General features: G+C 40.6%; 1 long non-coding RNA gene and 1 pseudogene across 2 annotated transcripts in view; one reads left to right on the top strand and one right to left on the bottom strand.

The window, feature by feature from the left end:
• Positions 1–14,788, bottom strand: part of LOC309658614 — a 136,024-nt gene that overhangs the window by 76,835 nt on the left and 44,401 nt on the right. The gene's annotated exons all lie outside the window — the stretch shown is intronic.
• On the top strand, positions 5,855–12,583 carry LOC309658533 (beta-citrylglutamate synthase B pseudogene; annotated as a pseudogene). The gene has a single exon. The product of its transcript is annotated as a beta-citrylglutamate synthase B pseudogene (transcript).

Here is a 14,788-nt window from a genome sequence, read left to right as displayed (position 1 = left end):
CCCACATGCCACGGAGCAACTAGGCCCGTGAGCCACAACTACTGAGCCTGAGCTTCTGGAGCCTGTGCTCCGCAACAAGAGAGGCCGCGACGGTGAGAGGCCCACGCAACGCAATGAAGAGTGGCCCCTGCTTGCCACCAACTAGAGAAAGCCCTCACACAGAAACGAAGACCCAACACAGCCAAAAAAAAAAAAAAAAAAAAAAGATACAGAACTAGTCTCTCGTTACAAAGATCGAAACACCCAAATAAACAAGGTGACTTAGCCAATTAATATTAGGCAGGCTTTGTCAGTGCCCCCCCCTCCCCCCACTGTGGTATGATAGCATATAAATGAAGTGGCCATGTTAGCAGACATGTGGTAGGACTACATTCAGAAACATCTGGTTCTAGGGATTCAAATGATATCATTAGGACCCTGTCTCTGTTTCCCTATGAAGTGGCTTCATTGTCAGGCAGGCTTTCTTTATGTGGTGGAAAAGAGGAGTATAGGAAACTTTTGGTTCCCATCATTCGTAGTTAGTGATTACAGAGAAAAGACTCAGGCCCTCATTACCTCGGTCTACAGGCTAAATACTAAAAAGATACTGAGTCATGTCCCTACGTTTGGACCAGTCACTACATCTAGGAGATGGATGCTCTGATTGTCCATACTGGGTTGCAGGCCCTCCTTTATGATGGAGAAGTGGGACCCCCTAATTGTAGCCTTCCCCCCGCCCACCACCAGAATCACAGGGAGAGGAAGGGAGGCAGCTCCTACAATGAACAGAGGTCTTCTTTTAGCAGAAGAGGGGGCAGGCAGAAACAACAGCTCCACTGCAACAGCGATTATAATACATGGCCTGGGTGGAGAATCACTGTTCTACATATTCTCATAGAGAATCATTTATTCTCAGGGCTTAAACTTTCACTTCTACCAGGAGGATTCTCAGACATACATCTTGAACCTAAGTTCTTTACTGAATTTCAGACCTGGCATTTATAATTACTTGTATTATTATCACCTCAATTTAACACATCTAAATCTAAGCTAATTATTTTCCCACCAAACCAGCTTCTCCTCTGGATTTTGATATTGCAGGCAATGGTCTCATCATTATTCAGCCTCCTAACTATAAAACTCTGGAGGCATTCTTAATACCTCTTATCAATTCTTCCTTTGTAATGCCTTTCACAACTCCTTCTTTCCTTTCCCACCACTACTACTGAATTCCAGGCTCTAGTATCTTAATGGCAATATCTTTCTCATTCTAACCTCTACCTTATCCACTCCATACACTGATACCAGATTATAACTTTCTCAAAATATTGCTAGACTTCCACTCCAAAATGAAAAAATCAATTTTCTCTACTAGGATACAGTCCAAAATACTTAGACTTGTATTTCAAGGCTATTATAATCTGGATCCAACTCACTTTTCCACTCTACTTGATTATTATTTGCTTATACAAACCCTCTGATCCAGCCAAACTGATGTACTTATCATTCCCCATACATACTATGTGCATTCGAATCCCCCTCTTGTGTTTTGTTCATACTTATTCCCCTGCCTTGAATGCTTTCCCCGTTTATTCTCCCTATCTAAGCGCCTTCCCTTTTCTTCAAGACCCACCTTAATTTCATTTCTTCCCAAAACCTTTCTTTATAAATTCAGCAATGTGCTGGCTCTCTCCTCTATGGGCAATCTGTCCCACTATTCTTTTAGTAATAAAATGTGAGCCCCCTTCCCCAGCTGTAGTCAAATTAGTCACTGTGTGTACCTCAAACCAGCTCAGCTCTACTCCCAGCTCCCGAGACATTCCTCTCTAAGGCAAGTAGTGCACCAGAAATCTCCAGTTCTAAAATATGTCTTTTTGGCAAAGGCCAGATACCTGGTGTCAACTGGAAAAAAAAGCACAAAAAAGTTTAGAGTTATGTTTTATTTGGCAGACAAAACTGAGGAGTTAAGCCCAGGACACAGCATCTCAGATAACTCTGAAAGATTGCTCCAAAGAGGCACGGGGGTGGGGGTGGGGGGCAGCCAGGATATATAGGAGTTTTTGCAACAAAGACCAGGTAGTTGGAACATCTAAACACTACTGTTAATTAAAGAAAACAAGATATCTCAAGTTAAGGAATTTATCATTTTTCTATTTATAGAAGATGCAAGGTTCTGGTCTCACTGAAATCATTCCTTTGATATACACCTCAGCTATCTGGGGCTAGTATCCTGTAATTTCTCATCCTGAGTTTCCTCAGGGTGCACCAGAGGGGCAGCTATAATGTGATGGCTTGATGGCTGCAACATCCTTTGTTTACTGATATGGCAGGCAATATATTTCATTCAGACTGGTGTGGATGAGTGTATATAACAATGTGGTCAATGAATGACAGCCTTTCTCTGTTCTCAAGAGTGTTGGCATCATCCATATCACTGACCTTCTGCTTCAAATTTTTCTTCAGCTCTCCAGTTCCTTCTGGAAAATGGAGTCCAGCTCTGTATTTCAGTCCACTTTTCTGTGACTCCCCTCAATTTTTTGAATTCTTATCAGCCTGCTCCCATGTTCTCTCTTTGCTGGGAGATTCACTAACAACAGACTTAATTCACAGATGGTTCTGCCACCCTGTATGTTACTTATCATTTCTACTTCTGCTATTGTAAATTTCTCTTTGGCAGGGATTTGCCTTATTTGTCTTTGCATCCCCAGCAGCTAGTATGTAGTAAGTACATCAGTCATGTTTTTGAACCACCCAAACACCTCCACTAAGTTGAACCTCCATGAATACTTGTGCTAATATTAATCACACCAACTTTCTCCCATCCCTTTGGACACAATGTAATAGATAGTTCCCCACAATGGATCAGTTCTCCTGTTTCCAATCCTGTCCGGACTTTCTTCTTCCTCTTCTCTATCAGCCAATACTACCAACTTCCCAGAATCCCTCACAGACAGGCATGAGTTTTGCTCTCTTAGATATATCTTTGCTTTAGCAAACTTGCTTTCTTAGCACTTGCTCTCTTAGATATATGTTTGCATGGCTCTGAGAGTCTAAAAACACCAGACTTTCAATAAGGTTTTGTTGATGATGCTCTGAGTTATTGTATAAAACTGAAATGCTCTGTTGTCTTTTAGTCTTGTAATGAAGGATCATCTATCAATCATTCAATATTAGTTTCTTCTTCTTCACTATATCCTTGACTGTGCCAGATTCAGACATTTCCTCCAGATGTGGAGTCCTTCTCAGTCTATTTACCTAAGAATATTTTAGTAATTTTTATTGCAATTATAACTATAGAGTAACAAGAAAGATGTGATTTATAAAAAGGAGGGATTCCTTAGCTCCTTTTAATGCACAAAAAATAGTCAAGCAATAAAACAAAGGCCTTTCCTTTTGAAATTTCTGGTTAACAACCTTTATTTCTGTCGTATCTATTTTATGTCTTTTTTTTAGGCCTGGTCTAAAAGTCTATTGTTACATACTTTCTCTTACTAATGTTGTCATATAAGGTGAGAATGATTTCCTATCTGTCATTTGGATCACAAAGTCAACATAGATTATTAAAGTAGCCATTTAATTTTAAAAGTAGTAGTTAGATCCTCAATGTATTAGTTAGATATAATATGAAAGAATAAGAAAGTGGCTTTTACTTTAATCAAGTTATTGTTAGAGCCTTGTTATAGAAGTTAGTTTCAATTATTTTGAAAGTTAAAAAATGTTTGTGTACATCTTTGAGGGAATGATGCAGGAACTAAACTATTTTTGCCTGGAAAGAAAAAACCTGACAGGTGACTTGATATGACTCTTTAAGGATGTAAGGGTTACAGTAAAGAGAATAGTGGCCTCATTGTACCCATGATCATGCAGCAAATCAGTAGAGCTGGTGATAGACTCTGCACTGGCAGTTTGAACAAGCCAGAGGTACTGCAGATGCATTTGCTGCCAAACTGGAAGTCAGACACTCTCTCCTCCTGCCAGACGATCAGAACAGAGACATCAGATACGTCCTTCCAACTACCACAGAAATAGAGAGAGGGCAAAACAAGCCAGACAGAAGAGGCTGGAATCTATCTAGTCTGAGGTTGAAACTTCTGTGTCACACTCCCCTGGAGGCACCTTCTTATTCCCCAATTCCCTCAAGGAGGAAAAACCGTAGATCTTCTATGCCTTGGTGTTAAGACACAGTCTTCTGACCTAATTCTCTCCCCATTTCTGTCTGAGTTTAAAAGACTTAGCTACACCACCATTTTGAAAAGCCGGTTTTTATTTTAACTCATCCATCTTACTTCAAGTTTGGCACCAAATGCTATGTATTTCCTATATGCACTAAGGAAATGGAATTAAATTGCTGCAGGCAGAAATTTAGAATATGCAGAAAGAACAGTGTCCTGACTGCAAAGTTTATTGGTTGCTAGAACAGGTAATTGAAAGAAATTGTAGAATCTTCAGCCAGAACCAACCTTCGAGAAAAAATACAAGCCAGGTTCTGAGCTGGCCTCCCTAGTGGGAGACTCTGAATGTCCCTTACCACCCTCTGATGCATCAGAATTTCAGGAATTAGATTGAAAACTCAAGAGTTCAAATGCCTCAATCCAAAAACCCAGCTAATGTTATTTTGTAACCTTTTATTTATTCAAAAGATTATTTTATTAACCTACTCTAAGGACCTAGATACATTAAACATGGCTTTATTTTCAGTTTCAAACTGAGATCAGCAACACTGGAATTCCTATTAAGGACTCTTGGAAAGATTGTCCAGATTCTTCCCATTTGCAAAAAAAGTCAGTAGGTTTCCATTCATTTGCATGGTGGACTACATTTTTCTCTCCTCTGATGCCTTTTTCTATAATTATGTCTTTTTATTAAAAAAAACTTCTATCTTTGCTTATCAACTGGTTCTTCCTTTTTTTTTCCAAACACATCCTTTAAAAGGTAAACAGGGGAGACCTTCAAGATGGCGGAGGAGTAAGATGTGGAGATCACCTTCCTCCCCACAAATACATCAGAAATACATCCACATGTGGAACAACTCCTACAGAACACCTACTGAACGCTGGTAGAAGACCTCAGACTTCCCAAAATGCAAGAAACTCCCCACGTACCTGGGTAGGGCAAAAGAAAAAAGAAAAAACAGAGACAAAAGAATAGGGACGGGACCTGCACCAGTGGGAGGGAGCTGTGAAGGAGGAAAGGTTTCCACACACTAGGAAGGCCCTTCGCAGGCGGAGACTGCGGGTGGCGGAGGGGAAGCTTTGGAGTCACGGAGGAAAGAGCGGCAACAGGGGTGTGGAGGGCAAAGCGGAGAGACTCCCGCACAGTGGATCGGTGCCGACCAGCACTCACCAGCCCGAGAGGCTTGTCTGCTCACCCGCTGGGGGGCTGTGGGGGGTGCGGGGGCTGGGAGCTGAGGCTCGGGCTTCGGTCGGATCGCAGGGAGAGGACTGGGGTTGGCTGCGTGAACACAGCCTGAAGGGGGCTAGTGCACCACAGCTAGCCGGGAGGGAGTCCGGGAAAAGGTCTGGAGCTGCTGAAGAGGCAAGAGACTTTTTCTTGCCTCTTTGTTTCCTGGTGCGCGAGGAGAGGGGATTAAGAGCGCCGTTGAAAGGAGCTCCGGAGACTGGTGTGAGCCGCAGCTATCAGCGTGGACCCCAGGGACGGGCATGAGACGCTAAGACTGCTGCTGCAGCCACCAAGAAGCCTGTGTGCAAGCACAGGTCACTGTCCACATCACCCCTCCCGGGAGCCTGTGCAACCCACCACTGCCAGGGTCCTGTAATCCAGGGACAACTTCCCCGGGAGAAAGCATGGTGCACCTCAGGCTGCTGCAACGTCACACCGGCCTCTGCCCCGCAGGCTCGCCCCACATCCATACCCCTCCCTGCTCCCTGCCTGAGTGAGCCAGAGCCGCCGAATCAGCTGTTACTTTAACCCCATCCTCTCTGAGTGGGAACAGACGCCCTCAGGTGACCTACACGCAGAGGCGGGGCCAATCCAAAGCTGAACCCCAGGAGCTGTGCGAGCAAAGAAAAGAATGAGAAATTTCTCCCAGCAGCCTCAGGAGTAGTGGATTAAATCTCCACAATCAACTTGATGTACCCTGCATCTGTGGGATACCTGAATAGACAACGAATCATCCCAAAATTGAGGTGGTGGACTTTGGGAGCAACTGCAGACTTGGGGTTTGCTTTCTGTATCTAATTTGTTTCTGGTTTTATGTTTATCTTAGTTTAGTATTTAGAGTTTATTATCATTGATAGATTCATTTATTGATTGGGTTGTTCTCTGCCTCCTTTTTTTATATATATATAGATAAATATATATTTTTTTCTTTTTTCTCTTTTTGTGAGTGTGTATGTGTATGCTTCTTTGTGTGATTTTGTTTGTATAGCTTTGCTTTTACCATTTGTCCTAGGGTTCTGTCTTTCCGTTTTGGGGGGTTTTTTGGGTTTGTTTTTTTTTTAGTATAGTTTTTAGCACTTGTTATCATTGGTGGATTTATTTTTTGGTTTGGTTGCTCTCTTCTTTCTTTCTTTCTTTCTTCCTTTTCTTTTTATTACTTTTTAATTTTTTAATTTTTTTTAATTTAAAAATTTTTTTATTTTAATAACTTTATTTTATTTTGTTTTTCTTTCTTTTTTCTTTTCTCCCTTTTCTTCTGAGCTGTGTGGCTGACAGGGTCTTGGTGCTCCAGCCGGGTGTCAGGCCTGTGCCTCTGAGGTGGGAGAGCAGAGTTCAGGACACTGGTCCACCAGAGACCTCCTGGCTCCATGTAATATCAAATGGTGAAAGCTCTCCCAGAGATCTCCATCTCAATGCTAAGACCCAGCTCCACTCAACGACCAGCAAGCTCCAGTGCTGGACACCCTATGCCAAACAACTAGCAAGACAGGAACACAACCACACCCATTAGCAGAGAGGCTGCCTAAAATCATAATAAGGGCACAGAGACCCCCAAAACACACCACCAGACACGGTCCTGCCCACCAGAAAGACAAGATCCAGCCTCATTCACCAGAACACAGGCACTAGTCCCCTCCACCAGGAAGCCTATGCAACCCACTGAACCAAACTTAGTCACTGGGGGGCAGACACCAAAAACAATGGGAACTACAAAACTGCAGCCTGTGAAAAGGAGACCCCAAACACAATAAGTGAAGCAAAATGAGAAGACAGAGAAACACACAGCAGATGAAGGAGCAAGGTAAAAACACACCAGATCAAACAAATGAAGAGGAAATAAGCAGTCTACCTGAAAAAGAATTCAGAATAATGATAATAAAGATGATCCAAAATCGTGGAAATAGAATGGAGAAAATACAAGAAACATTTAACAAGGACCTAGAAGAACTAAAGAGCAAACAAACAATGATGAACAACACAATAAATGAAATTAAAAATTCTCTAGAAGGAATCAATAGCAGAATAACTGAAGCAAAAGAACAGATAAGTGGCCTGGAAGATAAAATAGTGGAAATAACTACTGCAGTGCAGAATAAAGAAAAAAGAATTAAAAGAATTGAGGACAGTCTTAGAGACCTTGGGGACAACATTAAAGGCACCAACATTCGAATTATAGGGGTCCCAGAAGAAGAAGAGAAAAAGAAAGTTACTGAGAAAATATTTGAAGAGATTATAGTTGAAAACTTCCCTAATATGGGAAAGGAAATAGTCAGTCAAGTCCAGGAAGTGCAGAGAGTCCCATACAGGATAAATCCAAGGAGAAACATGCCAAGTCACATATTAATCAAACTATCAAAAATTAAATACAAAGAAAAAATTTTAAAAACAGCAAGGGAAAAACAATAAATAACATACAAGGTAATCCCCATAAGGTTAACAGATGATCTTTCAGCAGAAACTCTGCAAGCCAGAAGGGAGTGGCAGGACATATTTAAACTGATGAAAGGGAAAAACCTACAACCAAGGTTATTTTATCCAGCAAGGATCTCATTCATTTTCGATGGAGATATTAAAACCTTTACAGACAAGCAAAAGCTAAGAGAATTCAGCACCACCAAACCAGCTTTACGACAAATGCTAAAGGAACTTCTCTAGGCAGGAAACACAAGAGAAGGAAAAGACCTACAATAACAAACCCAAAACAATTAAGAAAATGGTAATAGGGACATACATATTGATAACTACCTTAAATGTAAATGCTCCAACCAAAAGACATAGACTGGCTAAATGGATACAAAAACAAGACCCTTATATATGCTGTCTACAAGAGACCCACTTCAGACCTACGGACACATACAGAGTGAAAGTGAGGGGATGGAAAAAAGTATTCCATGCAAATGGAAATCAGAAGAAAGGTGGAGTAGCAATTCTCACATCAGACAAAATAGACTTTAAAATAAAGACTGTTAGAAGAGACAAAGAAGGCCACTACATAATGATCAAGGGATCAATCCAAGAAGAAGATATAACAATTGTAAATATGTATGCATCCAACATAGGAGCACCTCAATACTTAAGGCAAATGTTAACAGACATAAAAGGGGAAATCGACAGTAACACAATCATAGTAGGGGACTTTAACAACCCACTTTCACTAATGCCAGATCATCCAAAATGAAAATAAATAAGGAAACATAACCTTTAAATGATACATTAATCAAGATGGACTTAATTGATATTTATAGGACATTCCATCCAAAAACAACAGAATACACTTTCTTCTCAAGTGCTCATAGAACATTCTCCAGGATAGATCATACCTTGGGTCACAAATCAAGCCTTGGTAAATTTAAGAAAATTGAAATCGTATCAAGTTATCTTTTCTGACCACAACGCTATGAGACTAGATATCAATTACAGGAAAAAATCTGTAGGGCTTCCCTGGTGGCGCAGTGGTTGAGAATCTGCCTGCTAATGCAGGGGACAAGGGTTCAAGCCCTGGTCAGGGAAGATCCCACATGCCGCAGAGCAGCTAGGCCTGTGAGCCACAATTACTGAGCCTGAGCGTCTGGAGCCTGTGCTCCACAACAAGAGAGGTCGCGATAGTGAGAGGCCCGTGCACCACGATGAAGAGTGACCCCCGCTTGCCACAACAAGAGAAAGCCCTCACACGGAAACGAAGACCCAACACAGCCATAAATAAATAAATAAATAAATAAATAAAGATGGATCTAGTGTTGTAATTAAAAAAAAAAATCTGTAAAGAATATGGAGGCTAAACAATACACTACTAAATAACCAAGAGATCACTGAAGAAATCAAGGAAGAAATGAAAAAATACCTAGAAACAAATGACAATGAAAACACGATGACCCAAAACCTATGGGATGCAGCAAAAGAAGTTCTAAGCGGGAAGTTTATAGCACTACAATCCTACCTCAAGAAACAAGAAACATCTCAAATAAATAACCTAACATTACACTTAAAGCAATTAGAGAAAGAAGAACAAAAAAACCCTAAAGTTAGCAGAAGGAAAGAAATCATAAAGATCAGATCAGAAATAAATGAAAAAGAAATGAAGGAAACAATAACAAAGATCAATAAAAGTAAAAGTTGGTTCTTTGAGAAGATAAACAAAATTCATAAACCATTAGCCAGACTCATCAAGAAAAAAAGGGAGAAGACTCAAATCAATAGAATTAGAAATGAAAAAGGAAAAGTAAGAACTGACACTGCAGAAATACAAAGGATCATGAGAGATTACTGCAAGCAACTCTATGCCAATAAACTGGACAACCCGGAAGAAATGCACAAATTCTTAGAAAAGTACAACCTTCCGAGACTGAACCAGGAAGAAATAGAAAATATAAACATACCAATCACAAGCACTGAAATTGAGACTGTGATTAGAAATCTTCCAACAACCAGAAGCCCAGGACCAGATGGCTTCACAGGCGAATTCTATCATTTAGAGAAGAGCTAACACCTATCCTTCTCAAACTTTTCCAAAATATAGCAGAGGGAGGAACACTCCCAAACTTATTCTACGAGGCCACCATCACCCTGATACCAAAACCAGACAAAGATGTCACAACGAAAGAAAACTACAGGCCAATATCACTGATGAACATAGATGCAAAAATCCTCAATAAAATACTAGCAAACAGAATCCAACAGCACGTTAAAGGATCATACAGGGAGATTTTTCAGCAGAGGACTGAAGCTTCTGCCCTAGTCTTCTCACCTGTCCTTCCTGTCAGCCTGCACTACAGATTTCAGACTCTGTGGGAGCTCCTACAATCCTAGGAAGAGTGTATATTCAGGACGAAATAATCCCAGAAAAGGAAGAAAAGGCAGATCAAGATATGTAGCTCTGTGGCCACCAAGTTGTGGTTTTTGACAGATCGTCAAATCAGGGAAGACTATCCCCAAAAAGAGATCTTATGAGCATTAAAGACCAAATGTTGTGAGGAGGAACTGGACTTTAGGGCTGTGGTGATGGATGAGGTGGTGCTAACGATCTATCAAGGAAACCTGGGTCTTCGTATCAATGGAGAACTAATTACTGCCTACCCTCCGGTCATGGTAGTGAGAATACCAACCCCTTGAGTGCAAAGTGATAGTGACATCACTGTTTTGCGCCATCTAGAGAAGATGGGATGCAGGTTGATGAACTGACCTCAAGACATCCTGAACTGTGTTAATAAGTTCTGGACGTTTCAAGAGTTGGCAGGTCATGGTGTTCCTCTGCCAGATACATTCTCTTATGGTGCTCATGAAAATTTTGCTAAAATGATTGATGAAGCAGAAGTACTGGAGTTCCCAATGGTAGTGAAGAATACATGGTGTCATAGAGGAAAAGCAGTTTTCTTGGCTCGTGATAAGCACCATTTGGCTGACCTAAGCCATCTTATTCACCATGAAGCTCCATCCCTGTTTCAGAAATATGTTAAAGAGTCTCATGGAAGGGATGTATGTGTCATTGTCATGGGAGGCCGTGTGGTTGGCACCATGATAACACTGTTCAACAGATGGGAGGATGCAAAGCAACTTCTCACTAGGTGGTGTCAGGATGATGTGCTCATTGAGTAAACAAGGGAAACAGCTAGCTATCCAGGTGTCTAATATCCTGGGAATGGATGTGTGTGGCATTGACCTGTTGATGAAAGACGACGGCTCCTTCTGTGTCTGCGAGGCCAATGCAAATGTTGGTTTCATAGCCTTTGATAAGGCTTATAACCTAGATGTAGCTGGTAACATAGCTGACTATGCCGCCTCCCTTCTGCCCTCTGGCCGGCTCACCCAGCGTATGTCCCTGCTCTCTGTGGTGTCCACGACCAGTGAGACTAGTGAGCCGGAGCTGGGTCCCCCAGCCAACACTGCTGTTGACAACATGAGCATACATTCCAGCTCTGTTGACAGCGACCCTGAAACCACAGAGCGAGAGCTGCTCACCAAGCTCCCAGGGGGCCTATTCATCATGAACCAACTGCTAGCCAATGAAATCAAACTCCTGGTGGAGTGATTCCGCCAGTAAATAATTAACCAACAAAACCCTTGTAAAGCTTTCTTTTTCTTCTTTCCTTTTTTGTTTCTGTTTTCTTTTTCTATTTTTTTTTAAACCAACTTGCAATGCTGTTCATGGAAAATGCTCAGGAAGATGAGAGAAAATTGAGTAGGATTAGTTAGGAGGGAAGAAGGGGGAGATAGATGAGACCTTTGCTACTAACCTGTTACTGACTTTGATTTACAAATACTACAGATAGAGAAGCAGAAGAGGTGAGATAGAGAAAAATGTCAGGCTCTCATAGTTACCCTTTTAAGTTACTCAAAACTGTGCAGGCTCTCAGGCCATGAAGGACATAATTTTTTCATGGTCTCTTGCTTTTGTTTTTGTACAGTTGGTACAAATTTCAGAGTAGTGTAACTTCACATTGTGTTGTAATCCATGAGGAAGACATCTACCTAAATTATAATTTTTTTATACAAACCTGAAAATTCAGCCTATACACTATTATCTAGGAGCTTTATGTTCATAGTTATGAAATCTTGAGGAGCTTTTTATTGACTTTTTCCCCCTTAATTTGGGTGGGAGGGCAATGTGAATGTGACCCCATAAATGTTTTTTAAATGATAAGGTTGGCATGTTTGCATGATAAAAGGGAAATGAACAGTATTGCAATGTCTGGCACACAAAATAACATTTACTCCATTGTAGATAAAGTTGCACTAGTTAAAAATATGTGTATTGACTTGTATCTGTTAGTGTTTTATCCTTTTTTCAAAGATATATGCTCCGTTAATATTGCATTTTTTAAAAATACATGCTAGTCTTAACATGCCCTGATCTATGCCTGCATCTTTAACGATGGCCAAAGTGAAGAAAATGCTACCTTTTTTGTTAACAAGACACTGACTTGAAACATGTGCATTTAAAGCCTTTTATTTTTTTCCTTTTTTCTTTTGGTGGTTGGGCATTTAAAGAATAAGGACAAGGAAAAATATTTTGGGGGGGGCAAATCAAGGGTCTCTAAGTTCCTAAGTATAAAGTTGAAGTGATTTCTAATACCAGCGTTATAGATCAGCATTTTTCACATTTTAGGAGGGTGTGTGTGTGCATGTGTGTGTGTGTGCACGTGCGTGCACGCTTGCATGTTTATGTGCTTTGCTTTTTGTTTACATCAACCAATCAAAAAGGAAAGATTCTAGATTGTTTGCTTTTTATTTTGAAGGTTTTTAAGTTGTGGGCTAGGAGTTATGTCTGGTCGTGGTAAACAGGGTGGCAAGGTTCGTTCTAAGGCTAAAACCCGGTCCTCGCGAGCTGGGCTCCAGTTCCCCGTAAGCCGAGTGCACCGCCTGCTTCTCAAGGGTAACTACTCCGAGCGTGTCGGCGCCAGGGCGCCGGTGTACCTGGCGGCGGTGCTGGAGTACCTGACGGCCGAGATCCTGGAGCTGGCGGGCAACGCGGCTCGCGACAACAAGAAGACGCGCATCATTCCGCGCCACCAAAAAAAAAAAAAGGAAAGATTCTAGAAAATGGAGCATGATGGGAAACAGTTTTTTACTATTAAAAAAAAACAACTGAGTCGTTTTCATAACTGTAATCTACTGGGTAGAGGTACTCACCTAAAGACATGAGGAGAATAGCTGCTTCTTAGGCTTTTGTGTATATGTATGTTGTTTGCTTTTTTCTTTGGTTCTAGACTGTTCAGTGTATGATTTATTCCAGGATACATGCTTTTCCTCTGCTTCTTGCTATGCATTTTCTCCTATTACACATAGGTTTTGGGGTGGGGTGGACTAAACATTTCTGTTTGGGGACTTATTTAGCAGTATTGAGTCTCTTACAGCCCTACTCTGAAGGCTTCAATATTCTACTCTTTATATTACTTTATTTCTGAATTTATAAAAGCCCACAAACTGCATATAATATGAGCCTTTAAACATGGGTAAAACTATCCCAATAAATGGTTTGGAAGGTGTGTTAAGAAATGGAGATGCTCCAGAGCTCAACGTAATTTTTTTAAGCAGCAAGTTCCATCTCCCTACAATCCTCTGAAACGTTTTACCCGAGTCCTTTCTTGCCTCTCCAGTGCTTTTTTCCTTCAGATGGACCTTAAACATAATTTATTGGACACTACTAGAGAGACTTCGAGGCAATAAGATCAGTATTAACCAGCTCTAACAGAGGTTTAATCATGCTTATTTGTACAGTTTTCCCCCTGTTTAAAAAAAGGAATGTAATACAACTTGTTTTTTCCATAGAATTAAATAATATTAAAATGGAGTGAAAGGTTGATTGTTGACAAATAGAAAAAAAAAAAAGAGGCTCATACACCATGACCAAGTGCAGTTTATCCCAGGAATGCAAGGATTCTTCAGTATATGCAAATCAATCACTGTGATAAACCATATTAACAAATTGAAGGAGAAAAAGCATATGATCGTCTCAATAGATGCAGAAAAAGCTGAATTTTCGACAAAATTCAACACCCATTTATGATAAAAACCCTCCAGAAAGTAGGCATAGAGGGAACTTACCTCAACATAATAAAGGCCATATATGACAAACCCACGGCCAACATCGTTCTCAATGGTGAAGAACTCAAACCATTTCCTCTAAGACCAGGAACAAGACAAGGTTGTCCACTCTCACCACTATTATTCACCATAGTTTTGGAAGTTTTAGCCACAGCAATCAGAGAAGAAAAAGAAACAAAAGGAATCCAAATCGGAAAAGAAGAAGTAAAGCTGTCACTGTTTGCAGATGACATGATACTATACGTAGAGAATCCTAAAGATGCTACCAGAAAACTACTAGAGCTAATCAATGAATTTGGTAAAGCAGCAGGGTACAAAATTAATGCACAGAAATCTCTTGCATTCCTATAGACTATATGATGAAAAATCTGAAAGAGAAATTAAGAAAACACTCCCATTTACCATTGCAACAAAAAGAATAAAATACCTAGGAATAAACCTACCTAAGGAGAAAAAAGACCTGTATGCAGAAATCTACAAGACACTGATGAAAGAAATTAAAGATGATACAAACAGATGGAGAGATATACCATGTTCTTAGATTGGAAGAATCAACATTGTGAAAATGACTATACTACCCAAAGCAATCTACAGATTCAATGCAATCCCTATCAAACTACCAATGGCATTTTTCACAGAACTAGAACAAAAAATTTCACAATTTGTATGGAAACAAAAAAGACCCCGAATAGCAAAAGCAATCTCCAGAAAGAAAAACGGAGCTAGAGGAATCAGGCTCCCGGACTTCAGACTATACTACAAAACTACAATAATCCAGATAATATGGTACTGGCACAAAAACAGAAATATAGATCAATGGAACATGATAGAAAGCCCAGAGACAAACCCACACACGTATGGTCACCTT

The sequence above is a fragment of the Balaenoptera physalus genome, assembly GCF_965194825.1.
Source record: "Balaenoptera physalus genome assembly, chromosome: 3".
NCBI classification, from domain to species: Eukaryota; Metazoa; Chordata; class Mammalia; order Artiodactyla; family Balaenopteridae; genus Balaenoptera; species Balaenoptera physalus.
This window is presented reverse-complemented; position numbering and strand designations above follow the sequence as displayed.